At 45.0% G+C, this 19,201-nt stretch overlaps 2 protein-coding genes across 13 annotated transcripts in view; one reads left to right on the plus strand and one right to left on the minus strand.

The window, feature by feature from the left end:
* The window catches only part of KCNJ16 (potassium inwardly rectifying channel subfamily J member 16), a 453,090-nt gene extending 451,227 nt beyond the window's left edge, over window positions 1-1,863 (minus strand). For 9 of the 11 annotated variants that reach the window (XM_079904098.1, XM_079904097.1, XM_079904094.1 and 6 more), the window contains exon 1: window positions 1,070-1,853. The gene's annotated coding sequence lies outside the window, so the exon portion shown is untranslated. Of the gene's footprint in view, window positions 1-833; window positions 995-1,069 lie in introns of those variants that run through there. The other 2 variants (XM_079904089.1, XM_079904099.1) reach the window with 2 other exon arrangements.
* Window positions 1,864-2,028: 165 nt separating this feature from the next.
* ABCA5 (ATP binding cassette subfamily A member 5) overlaps window positions 2,029-19,201 on the plus strand; it is a 266,045-nt gene continuing 248,872 nt past the window's right edge. For both annotated transcript variants that reach the window (XM_079906169.1, XM_079906175.1), the window contains exons 1-2: window positions 2,029-2,151; window positions 10,699-10,855. The gene's annotated coding sequence lies outside the window, so the exon portion shown is untranslated. The remainder of the gene's footprint in view (window positions 2,152-10,698; window positions 10,856-19,201) is intronic.

Below are 19,201 nucleotides of genomic sequence, written 5' to 3' on the forward strand. Positions count from 1 at the left end.
TTCTTAGTGTTAGTTATGCTAGTAAGCACTCCAGGCAGCTTCAGGGTAGAGCTGTACAGACACATTTCTGATTATATAAACAAATGTCCGTTTTGATTTATTCTTTGGGCAGGAACATGTTCCCCTTTCAAAGGCTGACCTAAAAATCTCCTTTACAAAAATTAACAAGTGTATCATTGCATGTTTGAAATTAAAGCCCAAGGTGAGCTGAGAAGCAGGATTCTACAGTGTAACAGGAATGAGTACAAGACCCTCTCTACAAAGTGGAATTTATATATTTCCCATATCTGCTATGCCATGTACCTATGTTGTAGATAGACTTCCTTCCCATAGACTTAAGCAGACACAAGTCACGTAAAAATCTACCGAACGTGATATGATGACGCTTCACAGTAGTTTCATTTGCAAATATCTGATACCAAAAGAAACATTAGGGAACTATTTCTCAGAGTAAGATTCAGTACTCTTCAGAGTATAGGTCTAGCCCCAGAATAAGCTAACGAGTGGAAGGAAACCTGAGGCTTTTGAACCTGAAGCTCTCTGCTTCCCTAACGCCCCCGGCACCTGCTGACATGATCGCTGAGACCGCCTCCCCCTGGAGAAAGACAAAGGTGCAGAAAGCGCTGTGCTTCCCCAGGCTCATCCTCAGTAAGAACAGAATCCACTGAGAATTTTCCCCAAACCAGGGCACGTCAATGCCAACCGCACTGAAGAGTAAAATAAGATCATTTACGTTTAGAATTAAAATGAACACTTCTTGTAAATACCTTTTTTAAAGTCAACAGATAAAAATCCAGAAGCTATTTTAAGAGCATTCTCCATTTGGCCCTCACCTTTGGAAACTGGTGTCCGGGTGGCCAAGTCCCACGGGGTCACACTCCACAGTAGAATATTTACCAGGCAGGATGCGTGTTCCTCTGACCCGGTTTGCATGGGTGATGCTATAGGTTCGGAAACCTCAGGACCTTTCCCGGGGGACGTCTGAAATGGGACCCCGAGGGCAAGGAGGGCCCGAAGAAAGAGCCCCTCCAGGCTGGGCGGTGGCAGGGTTAGGAAGCAGGGGACTTACATGCGAGGCTTGTCCTGGGCACAGAGAGAAGAGCAGGTCTTCACATCCATGGCCATGATCTTAGAAGATCGTCTAGAAGCCTTAACGGGCTTCAGGCACGTATTCAGTCCATAGCTGATAACAAATCGCTCGCTCCAGCCCGCATCCTTGAAAATGGCTCCCACCGCGGGACCCGTGGGCGGGATGTACGGTCCAAGGACGGGGGAGGGGTGAGGAGCCTCCCACTGCCCGGATCCAGCTCCGGGGGTCAGCAGGCGGTCACACCCTCTCCGCGACCCCCTCCAAGTTCCGCACCGGCTCCCACAGTCTCACACGCCCCCCACGAGGTGCCCTGAGGCATCAGTGAGGGGTCTCATCAGCATGGAGGTGGACCCTTCGGCAGCTATGCGGCTGCACGGGAGGCGGATGCCACAGGCACAGGCGAGAGGAAACACAGATTCCCGAAATAAGTTACAGTTTCTCCCACCAAGAGCCCCACGGCCGGAACCACTGATTTCTTAAGTCCCCTAGGCTGGGGGGTCTGATCACGCAGGGTGTTCACGACCTTCCTCATGGGACTGAATAAAGATGACACCGGAGCGGACTCATCAGGGATTGTTACCAGCCCTCCCAAGTCAGGGCCCAGCAAGGGTCCTCCTGCCCAGCATCCTTTTCGCCAATAGAAGGAGACCAAGTTCGGCTCAGAAGCCAAGGTAAGCGTTACCCTTGGAACAGAGATGGGAGAGGTGTGAGCTCCACCTTCGAGCACAAGCCCTCGGGCGCTCGGCTGCGGACGGTCTGCTTCGCAGGGTTCTGTCAGCGGGCGGAAGGGGCGGGGTTCTCGCGAGGACAAGGCGGAGTTCTCGAGGGGCGGGGGCAGCTGTGCGGCTCTGGCTCCAGGTGGCGATGGGCGCGGCCTCTCTGCACACGGCCCGCCAGCGCCATCTTGGATTGAGGTGTCGTGCGCAGCTTCTGAGCACGGCCCGCCGAGCGGAGGTGTGGGCGCCGCCATTTTGTACTAGGAACTCCCGCCCGGGTGCAAAGTTTCGGCACGCTCTGAGCACGTGAAACTAGACTAAGCCCGAAGGAAGAGAAAAAACAAGGTTAGGCTTTATGACCCAGATTCTATTTGTATTTCCCGGGAGTTGTTAATGAGCTCTGCCTGCGGCATTGTTTGGACAAGGGCACAGGTACCTCCTGGCAAGGCAGTAATCACGTCCGAGGTCATCCTATTTGGGAGGACGGCCTTTCTCATTAGAGACACTGTCGTGTGTGGTAAAGACGAGCCTGGTGGGCTGTCACGGACGCCTGGCTGGGTGGATTCAGTAGGGGCTCTGTGTGCGCCATAACGCCCTCTAGGCCGAGAGAGGAACCACGACGGCGCCAGTGGTCGTCCCCGTGGGAAAAGATGCTCAGCTGTCCTTGACGGGCGGGAGGTGGCAGTTTTAGGGACGTGACCTGGCGGTGCAGACCATGCCTGTCGGCCTGGGGAGGCAGCTCTGCCTGGCGAGAGGAGGTGGACTGGGGGGGGGCGTGCCCGACCGGGACCCCCATCTTCTCTCCTCTTTCCAAGGTGCGTGTTCCATGCCAGGTGCAGTGTGTTTCCAACAGCCCCGCTTGCAGCCGGCCGGTGGGGTCCCGGTGGAGATTGGTTCCCCCTCACCCAGGGGTGTGAAGTAACTCACCCATCCCAGTGGGACGTCTCGTTGCAAATCCCAGCGAACGTCCCATTGCGTTTCCCAGGCGTGATGGGGCCTGGTGGTCTCGGCGGCACAGCACGTTGATCCATGGTGAGAGTCAGGGCAGTGGCGCTTCCGTGATTTCCATGCCCGTAACAGCCTTGGGTGTCTTGGCAGGGGTTCCCAGTCTGGCCTATGGGACAACGGGCCCTACTGGCTGATCCTTCAGATGTATTAAAGCCTGGGAAAGTACTTTAGTCTACCCAGCCAAGGTGGTTTTACCTGTTAGTAATTTAATCTGCTGCTTTAATAGCCCGTTCTCCGTTTCTGTCAGCGTTGTTGCCTGTGGGTTATGCGGGAGATGGACCCTCCCATGCTGTGTTCTTTTCCCAGTCTTGCATAACATGACCTTTGAAATGTGATCCCCAATCACGGTCTATTGGGTGAAGGTATCTGTAGGTGATACTCAGCCTCTTTAATTCCCCTGAGAGCCTGGTTTGCACAGTGACAGGGGAAAGCTTGGTTTAGGCCAAATGCAGTGTCCACATAAGCCCAGGCATGTTTAGAGGGAAGGCGTCAATGTAATCAATTTGCCAATCCCTCACTGGCTGGAAGTTCCCAGTGGAGGGCCCCAGACTCTGGGCAGTTGCCTTGGGCACTTTTTAGAACACATAGGACAAGCATTAACCAAGTCCCTGTATTTCAAGGGCATCGGACAGAATTTCTTTCATTCCTTCTCTGCAGCCGCAGGGACCACCACAGGAACAGGGCATTGGAGGATCTACAGGGCTGCGTAGCACCTGCGTTTCTAGAGGCAGCGGGCTGGCAGGCAGGGTGCTTCTCTGCTGTAAACAGGCCGCTTAGTCAGAATGGGAGTTTGAGCCATGACGGGGGATCACTGGAGCCTATTTTCACTTCAGCCCTTGATAGGAAGGAAAGTTCTTACCGTGATATGCTGTCTCTTCGTGAGAGGTTCTAGCAATTGTGTAGGTTGCTAGGAGTCGTTCTATGGTGGTGTATCAGGTGTTTGCCACCTTTCAGAGGGCAGTCCTGGGGGTTTTCTCTCCTTCAGTCATCATGCCCCCCTGTACTTTCCAAAGTCACAGACATCTAACGCAGACGGTAGCCCTGCTTGGGGGATGCCCAGAGCTTTCATCTGCTTCACTGGTATTCTTGCCGTCCAGAAGGCAGCTTGCTGCTCTGGTCTCCAGTCCCACACATGCTCTTTCTTTATGTACTGGTAAAGGGACGGAGGCCCTGTTAAAGGTGGGGAATAAAAGTCCTCCCAAACCCCAAATCCCTGCAAAGGCTTGCAACTCCTTCATGTTCATAGGGGTTGAATAGGCACACATCTTACCGATCACAACTTCTGGGACAGCACACATCTCACCCAACCAGAGGACTCCCCCAAAACTTTACGAGGGTGGCTGGACCTTGGATGTTCTGAGGGGACCCCACCCATCTTCTCCCTCACCGATGTTCCAGCAAAGTCTGCAGAGGGTCCTGCAGCGGAGGCCAGTCTCCACGTGTTAACATTGTATCAGTGAAATGGGCCCGTTTTACTGATGTGGGAAGAAGAACAGGGGCAGATCTCAGGCTGCCGTGCCCTGAAGCATGGTGGGGCTGTGCAGGTAGCCTTGGAGAAGCCCTTGAAAGGTGCATTGTTGCCCCTGCCACGTGAAGGCAAGTTGATCTGAGTTATCAGAAGCTTACACTCGTCAGAGTCTTTTTTATGAATCTCCCTGAAAATGAAGCAGTTTTGTAGGAACACTTTTGCAAAAGCATCGGAATAAAACAGTGACTGTCTGTAAATGACAAAAGGCTTAAAAAAGGCCATAGCTAAAGATGTGATAAGAGTTCGTTATGATGCAACTGACAAGGGAATTTGGTTATTTCTCTTACATCCTTTTAAAAATAACAATTAGAATTATGATTGATAACATACATATCAGATTTTAGGAATATCATGTAAATGTAACTTGAAGTTTGGCATCATTTCTTATTTGACAGTGCTTTCCATGTAATTTAATATATCAAATGAGCCCAATTTGTTTAATATTTCTTTTTTATAAGGAGAGAGAACAAATATTTTGAGATGTTCCATCAGCCTTCTGGAAAATTCCAAAGTTCTAGGTCAAAAAGACTTGCTTTAGAATTTGATTTTGGAGAAGTTTATCAAAAGTATCAAAAGGGGCTTCCCTGGTGGCGCAGTGGTTGAGAGTCCGCCTACCGATGCAGGGGACACGAGTTCGTGCCCCGGTCCGGGAAGATCCCACATGCCGCGGAGCGGCTGGGCCCGTGAGCCAGGGCCGCTGAGCCTGCGCCTCCGGAGCCTGTGCTCCGCAATGGGAGAGGCCACAACAGTGAGAGGCCCGCATACCGCAAAAAAAAAAAAAAAAAAAAAAAAGTATCAAAAGATTTTAAAATTCGATTAAATAGGCTCATAGGTCATACTTAGTTATCCATCTAACCAAAAGTGACAGTGACTGAAGGCAAATACAGAAAGCTACATACTTGCAAAAGAACTTATTTTTTTTAATAGAGGAGACTCCACGTTTTCTTAAGTCATCAAAGACCTGATAAAGACACAGGAACTTGTTTTAATAAAACACAGAATCTTTGTTTTCTAGGCAAATTACTTTAAAGAGTACCTTTTCACAATCTTATCAAAAACAGATGGATATTCCAAGAAAAGCTTGTCCTTCTGGCAGATGAAAGAAAATTTAGTTTTATATAAGTATACTACTGATATTAAAGTTTATTTTTCTTTAAGCCAAGTAAATAGGCCTCTTTTAAAAATTAATTTTTAAAATATCATCTAGAGGTAGAAAAATATCACAGATACATAACATGCCGTTTATAGATATACATAAACAGACACACACACACACACAGAAACGCTATAGCTTTCATTCCAAAATTTTAGCCATGAATCATGTAAACAATACAAAACCCATTAGTTTATAAATAATAGTTGAATCCAACTCACTCAAATGGCTAGAATTTTCTACTGTTTGTGGAGAAGGCTTTTTAGATTTGTATTTGCCTTTGACAGGTAATCTTGTGGAGGCTGTGGACTAGATTTCTATACCAGTCTGTATTTTTAAAAGCCTCTATTCTTTTTTTTCTTTCTCTGTGGGCAGTGTTTTATTATCTCCTGGGGTGTTTATATTTCAAAGACCTGATAAGATTTACATCTTCAAGAAATGGAGAAAGAATACAAATTTTCTCTTAGGAGTTTGGGGGTTTATTTCTCTATTACCAGAAGTCTGGAGTAATTAGAGTGTACACGCTTCCTTCATATTAGGGGTCCGACTGCATGGGGCACTTGGTCTGTTTCACAGCCAGTCGCCATAGCATCCTCCCCCTCCCTCTCCTCACTTTCTCAGAGGTTCAGCCTCTCAGCATCTCAGCCGGCTTTGTCACGAGCGCTGGATCTTAGTCTGCGTCACCTTGTGTCCTCCTGGCTTTGCAAAAAGGCATGCTAAGCTCTCCTGCTTATCCCGTCCCCACCTTGTCTGCCAGCCCCCAAAGCTAGCAGAGTCGTGGACACCCACGTGTCCTTCTCTAAATTATTTCCTCCCAGCTTTCTAACTCCAGCTCTCGTTGGGCATTGGTGTCCACCTGAACTGACCACAGCAGACACCAGTGCACTGCACAGCCATTCCTTTCCCATTTTTGCCACAGTGCGCTATGTACAGCTCCCCAAACAAGTGCATCAGGCCAGCGGGCATTTTGGGGGCATCCTGCTACTCACCTGGCAGTCCATAAGCAGCTAACATCTGGCCACTCCTACCCACTCTCAGGTCAATGGCCACTTTGGGATTTCCTCCACAGAGGCCTCTTTCCCAAGGCCCTTTTTTTTTTTTTCGGTCTCCTGGCTGCCTGGCCAATTGTTGGTTTGTAAACCGAACCCCACGCTGGAAAAGCAAGGAGAAACCAAAGAAAGAGGCAGCCACTCCAGAATGGTAGGTGGAAAGCTTAAGAGAGAGGGAACTTCAGTATGAGACTTATCTTGGGCACCGGAGGAGGAGGAGATCTCCGCGCCCACCCACCAGAATCTTAAAAGTTTGTACAGAGGCCTTAATGGGGTTCAGTCATGTACACCATCCAGATGGTCCCCACAACACATTGTTCTCTCAAGGGTGCATCCTTGAAAATGGCTCCCACTGTGATAACGGTGGGAAGAACGTATATTCCAAGGACAGGTGCAGGGGTGAGGGGCCTCCAGCTGCCCTGGCCCAGCTCATGGGTCACCCTACGGACACATCTTCTTGAAGGACACACGACCTTCTCCAGCAGATGCTCATGTTACAACATGAAGGAGTTGGGATCTGAAAACAGCTTTTATTCTTTTGGGGGCACACCAGGATTTTCGTCAAATAATTTTTGAAGATAAATAGGTACTAAAGGAAATCTCATGTCATTTCCATAATTCTGTTCTCAGGGGATAAGAGTGTATATAGGTGAGTGGCCTTTCTGCTTGTAGTTTTGTGCTGTTCCCTTCTCTCATGGGAAAAATTTCTGACCTAAAATAACAGTTTGTGGAGTATCAAGCTATTTTAACCAGAGGAGATTTGGCTTTTTAGTTCTGTTTTGTTTTTTAATTTATTTATTTAATTTATTTATTTTTGGCTGCATTGGGACTTCATTGCTGCACGCGGGCTTTCTCTAGTTGTGATGAGCAGGGGCTACTCTTCGTTGCGGTGCGCGGGCTTCTCATTGCGGTGGCTTCTCTTGTTGCAGAGCACGGGCTCTAGGCATGCGGGCTTCAGTAGTTGTGGCATGTGGGCTCAGTAGTTGTGGCTCGCAGGCTCTAGAGCGCAGGCTCAGTAGTTGTGGCACACGGGCCTCGTTGCTCCGCGGCATGTGGGATCTTCCCTGACCAGGGCTCAAACCCACATCCCCTGCATTGGCAGATGGATTCCCAACCACTGAGGCACCAGGGAAGCCCCTTGTTTTGTTTTGATTTTTGTTTGTTCGTATGTTTGTATTTTTAATTTAGAATGTACAGTCAGTGTGTTTCTCCAGTGCTCACAGGGAGGGGTGTGTGTCTGTCAGCCTGTGAGGGTGGCATCTCCAGTTAAAAGTGGAAAGGGGAGTCTTGCCTCCTTTCATGAAAAGAGAGGGGTTATATACACCATATTGAGAGAGACCAGCCACAGCAAATTCTATGAATTTACATTTCTTACAAAGACCTCAAGACCATATTCTGATCCCAGACATGCATGTATTTTGTACCATAGCTGGGTCCACTTATTTCAACAATCACTTGTTCCTGTAGACAGGAATTGTTCTGGGTAAAGTGAGAGATGCACAAATGCCTGTGATCGCGAGTCTGAGGTACGTTGCCTTAGGCTGGTTTCCTAGTTGAGGCTGGTTTGGACGTTTGAGACATTTAAGTAACAATTTCTTCCTCCATGATTTCAAGAAATCCCCATAACCTCTATTGGTCTGATTAGCCCATGGGAAAAGTCATAGGATTCTGTGTCCTGTGCTGGCCTAGCCAAACTGCTGAGTCATTTCCAAGAACTGTCAGGTGACTGTAGGAGTTACCAAAAGCAGGGGGAAAAAATGACAGTAGGCTGTCTGTCCCAAGTGTGGTAAAAAGTACATGGGCTTAGAATCAGAAAATCATAGGTTCGAATTTCAGCTCTTCTATTTAATTTATGATGTTAGCCAGGTGACTAGTGTCTTTGAACCTCAATTTTCTCATCTATAAAAATGGAAGAAAGTAACACCTAGCTCTCACACTAGTGGTAAGAATTAAATGAGATAAGGTATAATCAGGTAGTCAAGAAATAGTTACCAAGCACTGCTGTGTGCCACTCATTTATTGTAATAATTTTATAGCTGCTAACTTCCTTGAATTCTTACCACATGCCAGGCTCCGAGCTAAGTGGGTGACATACATTCTTTTACTGAATCTTTGAAACAGCCTCTTGCATTACCCTCATGTTATGGGTGAAGAAACTACGACAGCTGTAGAGGTTAAGAAATCTGCCCAAGGTTACCAGTTCCACACCCAGGAATTCTGACCACAGAATTCAGGGTTTTCCAGTACCTTGAACTCTACTGCATTTTGTAAGGTTCCCTGCTGAAGAGAGCCTAATAATTAATAAGTGATTCACAAGTATTTACTGCTTCTTTTGAAGAGAGTCTGTTTCCCTATTTTCAAAAATTAAATCTTATTGAAATTTTACCCTATTGTTATTCTTCCCTTAAATACTGGAAAATATTAATAGGGGAAGGGGAATTCATAACCTGCTCCCTCCGATGGGAAGTACAGTGAACCACTGCCAAGTTTTAGCCCTCTCTGTGTGCACATCACCAGTAGCCCTTTATAGGATATGCTGAGAAAGCTGGTGTCTCACATATTGTTACCCTAGGAAGTATGGTCCCCTGTACTTGTCTCACTGTGCTTTTACTAGAAATGCTCATGTGCCAGGTACTTCAATTAGCTTTTTCATTTGCCTTCATTGTATCCCTGGAGCCGGATAGCAGAAGATTGTTGCTGCAGCACGTAAAGGAAATCCAGTGTATTTTGCTGTCCCCTTGTGGCCATCTTAAATTTCTTTATTTCAAGTGATAAAAAAATTTCCAAATAATTTCCAATTAAAACTCCTCTCTTCAGAGGACCAAGTATGCATTCTTTGTACCATCGTCATCAATGTAAAAAAGTATATATATACACTAGCACACTGAATTTTAATTGAGCTATGGCTGGTACAGTGATGACTGAATTCTCAACTGCATTCAAAAGGGATCTCTGGTTTGAAACTTCTACATGTAAAGTTATTTCTTTTTTTCCAGAGTTTAGTATTGGAGCTTGATCATTCACCATGTTATTAACATAAATAGAACATTATATTGAAAGGGACAGGAGGAGAATTATAAACTTATCACTGCGTAACCTGCTTTTCATGAAAATGTTAAATAATTTTAATATTTTAAATAGAGAAGGCATAAGAAAGAAGCTTTGAGTTATTTTAATATAGTTTGTTCAGCAGTGCTGTAGAACTGCTAGTGAGGTCCACCATCACTGAGAGGTTAACAGGTTTTCTATTAACCTCCACCATCACTGAGAGGTTAATAGAAAAATGGAATGACAAAACACTACTAAAGTGGGAACTGACCAAAATATACCTGAAATTTTTAAGAGGAAAATTTTACTGACTAGTTTAAAACCATTAGTTAAACATTTATCAGTCTCTTCTTTACAACTTTTTAATGTTTATTCCTATTCTCACCATCCCCAAAACATACCCTAACATTAGGAAGGCTTTCTCCCCGATTCACCAAGCACATTAAAAACAAATTTTTTAAGAGCTACAATTGTGTACTGTGAAATACCAGTAATCAAACATTTAAAATGATTTTTTTTGCTCTTTTGTAGATCTCTCTTTTGTGAAAATTTACTCTCTTTCACTCCAACTTACATTAAAAGTGGGAAACGTTTTGAGACTTCCCTGGCGGTTCAGTGGTTAAGACTGCGCACACCCACTGCAGGGGGCATGGGTTCGATCCCTGGCCGGGGAACTAAGATCCCACATGCTGCAAGGTGCAGCCAAAAAAATAAATAAATAATACTAAGAAATGGGAGACACTTTAAGTGGTGGGATAAACTGCCTCTGGGTCAGCAAAAATATTATAAGCTATATTTAACATAAGCCCTATACCTAGTGCATAAAGAGACCTTGTTTGCCTTGGTGGAAAAGTTGACATAGATATTTGGGTGTTGATGGGTTAAAATCATTTAGTGATCTCATCTGGATATGAGACCGGTCACGTTACTAACATTTAAAATAAATATTGTAAGTTCTGTGAAAATAGCATTTCTTTTGAGGAGTAAAGCAACAGATTTAATCCTTTTTTTTTTGATTACGAAGTTGCACTGCTGTAGCTTCTCTCAGGAAAGTGTGCGTTCATGCTACACATACAATTTTACATTTTATTTTGTCACATTCACAGCCCGTTTGAGACCACCCGTGGGTCCCAAAGCACCCGTGACAGCCTGATCTGACCGTATCCAGAGCTGTCCATTCAGCACCAATGAGGCCCCTCAGCTGACCTGACCAGGAGAACGCAAGCCCCCCAGGCCAAGCAGGAGAGTGGGTTTCAGTTACTGGTAAGTGGCCATAAGAGGCGCAAAGCTGAGTTCCTGACTGTGATTCGTGGATGGTATGTGTGAATTTCATTCATCATTTTCTGGTGTTGCGGTGGTCTTATTTCTCTATTCATAGGTCCGTGAACATGCTGCATATAGATTTTATTTCTAGGTATTATTATGGTGATGCTGCTGATACACCAATACAAACTCTTTTTTTTTCTTAAGAATGTGCTACACCCTCAGGGAATCATTGAAATCAGGATATCTTACCAAAGATAATTTTACAATCTGAAACGGATACAGTTCGTTCTCTGATGAAAAATTGAGATGGTTATTCTATTTCCTATGCGCTTGATAATTTCTTGCCTCAAAAGATCTAATTCTTTAAGGGGGAGGGGGAAAAAGAAGTTTGCCGAATTCGCTGAGTTGTTGCCCAAGGTTAGGAGTATCAACTACCTGATATAAAGCTGACCATTGACCTTTGAAATATAATGGGAAGAACTGAAGCACTTTGTGTTGTTATACTGTTTGCAAATCAGACAATATTTCTAAACCGCCTAGAAGCCTTTAGCATAAGATATTATTTCCCCTTTGAATTTTTGCTAACCTCCAAAGGACAATGCAGAACTTCCCTGTGTTCACTCTTATAAGGAAAATGGAAATTCACGTAACAGGCCCATGTGTATTATACATCTTAAAATATTTCCATCTGCTTCTGAAGTTTCCATACGAGAAGGCCAAAAAAGTCTGGTACAGATTAACAAGAGGGTAAGTGGGGAGTCGCAGTGGATCTTTTCCCAGCTACATCTTCCTACCTCTCCCTGCCTGTCCACCCCCCACACACCTAGTAAACGTTTGGTGTCACTTCGCTCTGAATGAGCTCTCTATTCACATGCAAAAGATGTTAACTTTACATTCCCATAACTTACTCTGATCACCAGAGAGACCTTCGTTCACTGCATGTCACACTACATGTGACACAGGAGGTTGTTTCCATGTCCATCAGGGAGGGCTGTGTGTTTGGGGAGGCTGAGCCCCACCTCCACCCTCTCCTGTCCCAGATCTGTCAATCTGATGTTAGAAAAAGACAGTCACCGTCACAGGTTAAAGGAGCCAAAGGGGTATTTACCCAGCCTCGAAGCATGATTGCATTTCTGAACGGCGGTAGAATTTGTCTTTGCCACGGCCCTTAAAGAATGCATTTCTTTCTTTCTGTCCTTTGAATCAGGGAATAAAAGTAGTTTATATGCTCTACAGCCACTGGTCTCAACAGATGGGCCTGGTTTTTCATGTTCCATCTGAATGGCACAGAGTTGCCTACTAACAAACCCCGAGTTCCAAAGGGTAAGCCCACCTTGCAAGGCAACGGGCCCCGCCTTAGACGTTTCTTAAGGAGTTCCTGAAAGTGAAGGACAAATGATCTGCGATCTCTTCCTCCCAAGCACCTTGACCTCACTTTACACAGGGTGGGTGTGGGATCGTTCAGCCTCTCCAGCTGGGGAAATGGAAGTTTTGCCAGAGCTTCAGGCTCTTATGACGGTGGGTTCTGGTTCCCGGTCCCCATTCTCCTACGTTTTCCTAGCTGGATCCACCAGTCCTTTCTACCTGAAGGTTCAGTCCCAGCCTCCCAGTCGTAAGAGCAGAATAACTGGGTGGCTGGCCTCTTTTGCGTTTGGCTTCTCTGCACTCCTTCACGCTGGGGAGTTGAGTTACAGCCCCACTCCCAGACGCGGTGACGCTGTCATAGTAATCGCAGAGTTACTGGGTTGCCCACAGTCTCCTGCACTGCATCCTTACATGGGATCAAGCACACAGGGACAAGTTCAGTTCTCCTGGCTTGCCTGCCATTCTCCTCTGTCTCTCTTCGATTGGTCCCCCGACCTAGGTTTCTATTGACACTCCCTTTCCTCAGTCCTGAGATCCAAATCTCTAGTCTACCTGATTCCACTCTAACAAAACAAGGCAGCACCTTAAAGCCAGTCCAACCGCTAAAGTCCCGGTGATCGCCGCCCCCCCCTCCCCCCGCCCACTGGCATAACATCTGCCCACCTGACTCCCCGCATCCCACCCCTGCAGTTTGACTGGCCAGGCCAGTCCTGGATCTTCTGGAGTTTAGTCTGCAACTCTTTCCTCTGCCTTCCCGGGATCACACAGGGTTCCAAGGTCCTGGTTAACCCAGCTCCCCAGATTGGACCATTTAAAACTCTGGTTTCCTTGGCAACAATGGAAAGACCGAAAAATTACTCTCAGGGTCAAAAAAGTTAGAACCCATTTTCTTTGTTTTAATGCAAATCTAAATGGTACACGATAGAGACCAGCCCCTTCTGGAGGGAGTCTGATGTCTAGCGCCTCCACATGGCTGTGTAAACGAGGTCCTGAACTTGTCCTCAGCAGGTCACTGAACTTGCTGGTCTCTGTTGGTTTGAAACCTCAGGAGCTTTGGGGTGGAATCTGAAACAGGGCCTCAAACACAGACGGCAAGGAGAGACAGAAGAAAGAGGGCAGCCCCTCCAGATTGGGAGGTGGCAGGTTTAGGAAGAAGGGAACTTACATACGAGGCTTGTCTTGGGCACAGAGAGACCAGGAGACCTCTGCACCCGCCTGCCTGCCAGAATCTTAAAAGCTTATGCAGAGGCCTTGATGGGGTTCAGTCCCATATTGAGTCCTGATGGTGTCAACATCATGTTCTCTCTCAGGGCTGCATCCTTGAAAATGGTTCCCATGGTGGGAACCCTGTGAGGGTGTACATTCCAGGGATGGGGGAGGGGTGAGGAGCCTTTGTTCTCCTGGGTCCAGCTCAAGGGTCACCCCATGGTCACACCCTCTCAATGACCTCATCCAACACCATTGCTCCACTTGTAAGGTGGGAGCGCCCACGGTGCACACCTGCCTGACCTCTTGTAAGGATTTAATGAAATAATGCTATGTCATAATGTTATTGTCGTTTCAGATATGTTTCTTTTTAAAGCAAAATGTTAAGCTTTCTTATGGACATTTTCAATGTATCAAAATTACATAGAGCTGTGTCATGTATTGAAATTTTACTCCAGACACTTCTCACTCTGCATGGTGCTGTGTTAACTCACATGCATGCATGTGGGAACCAAGTCCTCACTTTGCATGGTTGCTTGACCACTGATGTCACCACAGCAAAACAAGGACTGTCTGTATACACCAGGTGCAGTGTTAGATTCTTTATTTCATATCCTTACAATTCTCGCTCCCCCCTCCATAATGTTCTTACTGGTTTCCCTCTTTTCTGGTAGAGAACTAAGTCTTAGGATGTTTAGGAAATTTTCCTAGACCCCAAAGCTAGCAGTTAGTAGAGCTGAGATTCAAACCCAAGTCTAGATGGCATCAAAGACCACATGCTTCCCACTGATATATGTTTGGTGCTTTCTCTGAGAATAAAGTAGAATAACAATGTCTGCACAGATGGCCAACAGGCACATGAAAGCATGTTCAGCATTGCTAATTACTGGAGAAATGCAAATCAAAACTACAGTGAGGTATCACCTTACACTGGTCAGAATGGCTGTCATTAAAAAGTCTACAAATAATAAATACTGAAGAGGGTGTGAAGAAAAGGGAACCCTCCTGCACTGTTGCTGGCGATGTAAATCGGTGCAGCCACTATGGAGAACAGTATGAAGGTTCATTAAAAAACTAAGAAGAGACTTGCCATATGATCTAGCAATCCTACTCCTGGGCATATATCTGAAAAAGATGAAAACTAATTCGAAAAGACCCATGCACCCCAGTGTTCATAGCAGCACTATTCACAATAGCCAAGATATGGAAGCAACCTAAATGTCCATTGACAGATGAATGGACAAAGAAGATATGCTGTATACCATATACCAATGGTATATACCAATGGAATATTACTCAGCCATAAAAAAAAGAATAAAATAATGCAGCAACATGGATGAACCTAGAGATTATCACACAAAGTGAAGTGAGACAGAGAAAGACAAATATCATATGATATCACTTATATGTGGAATCTAAAAAATGATACAAGTGAATTTATTTGCAAAATAGACTCACAGACTTAGAAAATAAACTTATGGTTACCAAAGGGGAAAGAGGGGAAAAGAGATAAATTAGGAGTTTGGGATTAGCAGATATACATTACCGTGTATAAAATAGATAAACAGGGCTTCCCTGGTGGCGCCGTGGTTGAGAGTTCGCCTGCCGATGCAGGGGACACGGGTTCGTGCCCCGGTCCGGGAAGATCCCACATACCGTGGAGTGGCTGGGCCCGTGAGCCATGGCCGCTGAGCCTGCACGTACGGAGCCTGTGCTCTGCAACAGGAGAGGCCACAACAGTGATAGGCCCGCGTACCACAAAAAAAAAAAAAAAAAAGATAAACAACGAGGACCTACTGTATAGCACGGGGAATTATATTCAATATCTTATAGTAATGTATAATAGAAAAGAATCCGGAAAAGAATATATATATATATATATATATATATATATATATATACACATATATATATATATACACATATATATACATATATATATATATATAACTGAATCACTTTGCTTTACACCTGAAACTCACACAACATTGTAAGTCAACTATACTTCAATTTAAAAAAACAAAATACGTATGATTTTTAAGGTCTTGACCCACATGGAATGCTTTCTCAAGTATTGGATAAACTGCAAAGAACTTTTTATTTAAAATTATTTCTATGTTTTCAGTATTTAAAGCATATTCCAGCAATCTATACTATTTTATTATCTGTAGCCTTTTTTCCTGATATATCTTATTTCAATCTTAATGAATACCTTGAAAATTTCTTTCAATATATGTTGGATTTGCCATTTCAAATGTGGTTATGTCACTGTTTTAATCTCGCAAAGCAAGGTTTGCAGAAGTAAAAATGCTGGTTTTCTCACTGATGTGAGGAGGTGAGCAAAGTTTTTAATCTGAGATACAAACTGAAAAATGTGAACATTTGTTTGTGACAAAATGAGATTTGGCTTCAGTGTCTGAACTCCTGCATGTTCAGCCAACACAAGCCAAGAATTATCGCGATGCATTGGGTTAGATGGTCTAAAATACCCGCATTTCTGTTCAGTTATATTTGTTGAAAAAGGATGTGATCAGAGGATGACATTAAGAAAAACTTATTGAGTGACAATGCGGCAGTCACTGGACTAAGTGCTTTACAGGCTACGTTTCACTTAATTCTCACAAGCACTCTCTAAAGTAGGCCTTATTATTATTTCCGTTTTAAGAAGGAGTAAACTGAAGGACAGAGAGCTGAGGACATGTGTCCTAGGTCACACAGCGAGTAAGAGATGGAGACAACGTGGCTCTAGCCTGGGGACATTCTCCTTGTTTCCACCAACTCAAAGCTTATCTCATGCTCAGTTGCTTCACACTTTCTTTCACTATTTTAAAATAATTCTTCACCCATTTTATGAGCATGATCAAGTCGTACTTCAACTCAGATTATCCTGCAGAAGTATGTCGTGAATCATAGATATTTTTGCACACATAATTTTCAGATAAGCGAAATTAAAACTCACGGGCTCCTTGATTTTCGAGAAATTGCTTACATGCATGAACAGAATTCATGTTCTTTGCTATCGGCAAACAGACGTTGCCACTTGCCCTGCATTTGTGGCTTGAAACAGACCTCGTCTATTCTTTTTTTTTTTTTTTTGCAGTACGCGGGCCTCTCACTGCCGTGGCCTCTCCCGTTGCGGAGCACAGGCTCCGGACGCGCAGGCTCAGCGGCCGTGGCTCACGGGCCCAGCCACTCCACGGCACGTGGGATCCTCCTGGACTGGGGCACGAACCCGTGTCCCCTGCATCGGCAGGTGGACTCTCAACCACTGCGCCACCAGGGAAGCTCCTATTCTTGTTTATAGTTTAGGGAATCTGGCAAATTGGTATTTTTGTTGATTCCAGTGAATGAGTCAGGGAGAGGAGAGCCTATCCAAAGATCACTATCTGACTAGCGAGACCGATCTAGCCCTTTTACAGTGAAAGTTGTGAATTGTTCAGAGGTTATCAAAATCACGCAATGTCACTGGCTGCCAGATTGGAGGAGTCAAGAGAGATGGCATGTTCTCAGTAAGCAGTTCTGCAGCTGTTGAAAAGGTCAAGTGGTTTTAGCAAGTTCTTGTCTACGGACAGCTCTTTGCCTCCCAGGCCACAGGCTCACTCTAGAATGTAGTAAAATGAACTGCCCTGAGCTCAGCTGACTAAGGCGAGTAGCATGAAGTGCTGACTCCACCTCCCTTGGGACACAGAGAGCCACCACTTACCAAAGAAATTTCTGGATACACTGTCAGTGCAGAGAAACCCACGGTGAGGTGCATGAAGGCCCAGATAATACCAGAAAGTCACTGAATTTGGAAACTTGGAAGCATTTTCTTTCAGGTCATTCTCTAAACTTCATGGTCACCACCTCCTTCACTGTGAAGCCTGCACAACGCTCTGCATACCTAAAGCAGCATCCCATTGGAATCGATAAAACCCTGTTCGTCTATAACTGGTATAAAGGCGTTCAAGCTTAAGGGTTATTTTTCCCCTTCATGATACTTCCTTTCAATAATCCTGCAATGAAAAAAAAAGGGAGGGGGGTGGAGCTGTATTTAACCAAACATCAGAGTGCTGATATATTTAAATACACTTTCACACATATATTCCTCCATCCAATATAGATATTCTACTTTATAAATCTGAGGCATCTTTTGTCTGTAACATAGGGTAAATGTTGAAAGCATTGCAACAGGATTTGAGGTCTGACAACTGAAACTTCAGAATTGGATGAGCTGGATAGACCAAGACTCCTTCTCAAGCTACAACGTGAATATGAATCACTTGGGGATAGTATTGCCCTCCAGGTTCTTCCGTGGCTGTCAACAAGCTCCCAGACGATGGCATTGAAGAGCAAGGTCCCAGGAGGCAAATTCTAGGGTAGGGCAGAGCTTCTCCAGACTAGCATGGCCACCTCACGTCTGAAAAGGGATTCCAGAGCTAATGCCCATTGGGTGAGTGAGGATTGGTTTTGCTTGTAGAGTTCTAGCTCTGACTTCATGAAGAGTGCCCACCAGACCAACTGGAAAGTCTGCTCTTGCCTTTTCCTGGCATTGTATAATCATTATACCAAAACTGCAAAAAGGTTGTGTGTTTTTTTTAAGCAACCTTTTGCTTCTTAGATGCAGATTCTGGTTCCGTGTCCTTACACTCTGTCCTTTTTCTTTAAGTTCTTCACGCTGCTACCTTCCTCTGTGGATATTCATGAAAGAGATTTCTTACACTCCAGCTTATTTCTTGAATGACCACCAGGACACCATTGTGTGAGCAGAGGCCCCAGCACTAGACGTTTCTGATTTGGGTTTATTGCCCGACAAGTCTGATCTCTTAGTTTAAGGCTGGACCTTAAACTAAGGGATGAGAGAGGTGAGCACCAGAATAATGGAAGGAGACAGCTGTGTTGAGGCAAAGTGAAACCTTTGTTGATATTCAGCACTAGGGAAAGTGTTTGAGGCCCTTCAGCTCTTTACAACTTTCCCAAAACAATCAGAAAGAAAGAAAGAAGCCTTATCCCCATCAAAAGAAACACATTTTAACTATCTGATATGTTAAGGTATGAAAATATGGAATGGCTGTAAATTCCTGTGGAAAATGGAGAAATGGGTAAAATAACTTTCATATATGATGCCTGAGAATCTTGTGTGTGTTCATGCTGTTCCCCTTCACACACCTCCACCCCTTAGAGGAACTTAAAATTCCTAAAGCCAAGGAAGGCCCATCACCTAAGAAAGATGATGGACTGCAGCAATCTAAATACACTCCAGGGGGAGAAGGCCTTCACAATCAGCACAAGAGAGTGTGTTGTCATTGGAAAGTCATTTGAATGATGTCGGCAGAAGTAAGGTGAGCCCTCCACTTGGTATTCCAGCAGCCTGTAGAAGGGATGTAAATCTGAGGTGAAATCCTAGGGACTTCTAAAAGAGTCAACTCCTGATTCAGCAACGCCAACTTGTTTAAGCAACAAGCAAGAGAGAGGTGAGTGTGTGCCTCCGGATGCAATTGGTGATCCGCTCAAACTGTTAACATTAAGATCTAGCAATTCTTCTCTAAACTGGAGTAATGTGGATACAAGTCAATTAGGTCTAGCCACTCGGTTTACAGGAGAAATCAGAGAACTCTGCAGACCCATCCCTGTTTACCTGTAATGTAATAACATGTTCTTTCCCAGAACATCTACATTACAGGCAGCGGCACTACCCAGAGGTGGAAGACAAAATTCCTAATATTACATGCATTACGTATAGGACCAGGAAAAACTCAAATAACTAGATGGGCTATTGTTCACCATTGTTCA

Source organism: Stenella coeruleoalba (assembly GCF_951394435.1).
Source record: "Stenella coeruleoalba genome assembly, chromosome: 19".
Lineage (NCBI taxonomy): Eukaryota > Metazoa > Chordata > Mammalia > Artiodactyla > Delphinidae > Stenella > Stenella coeruleoalba.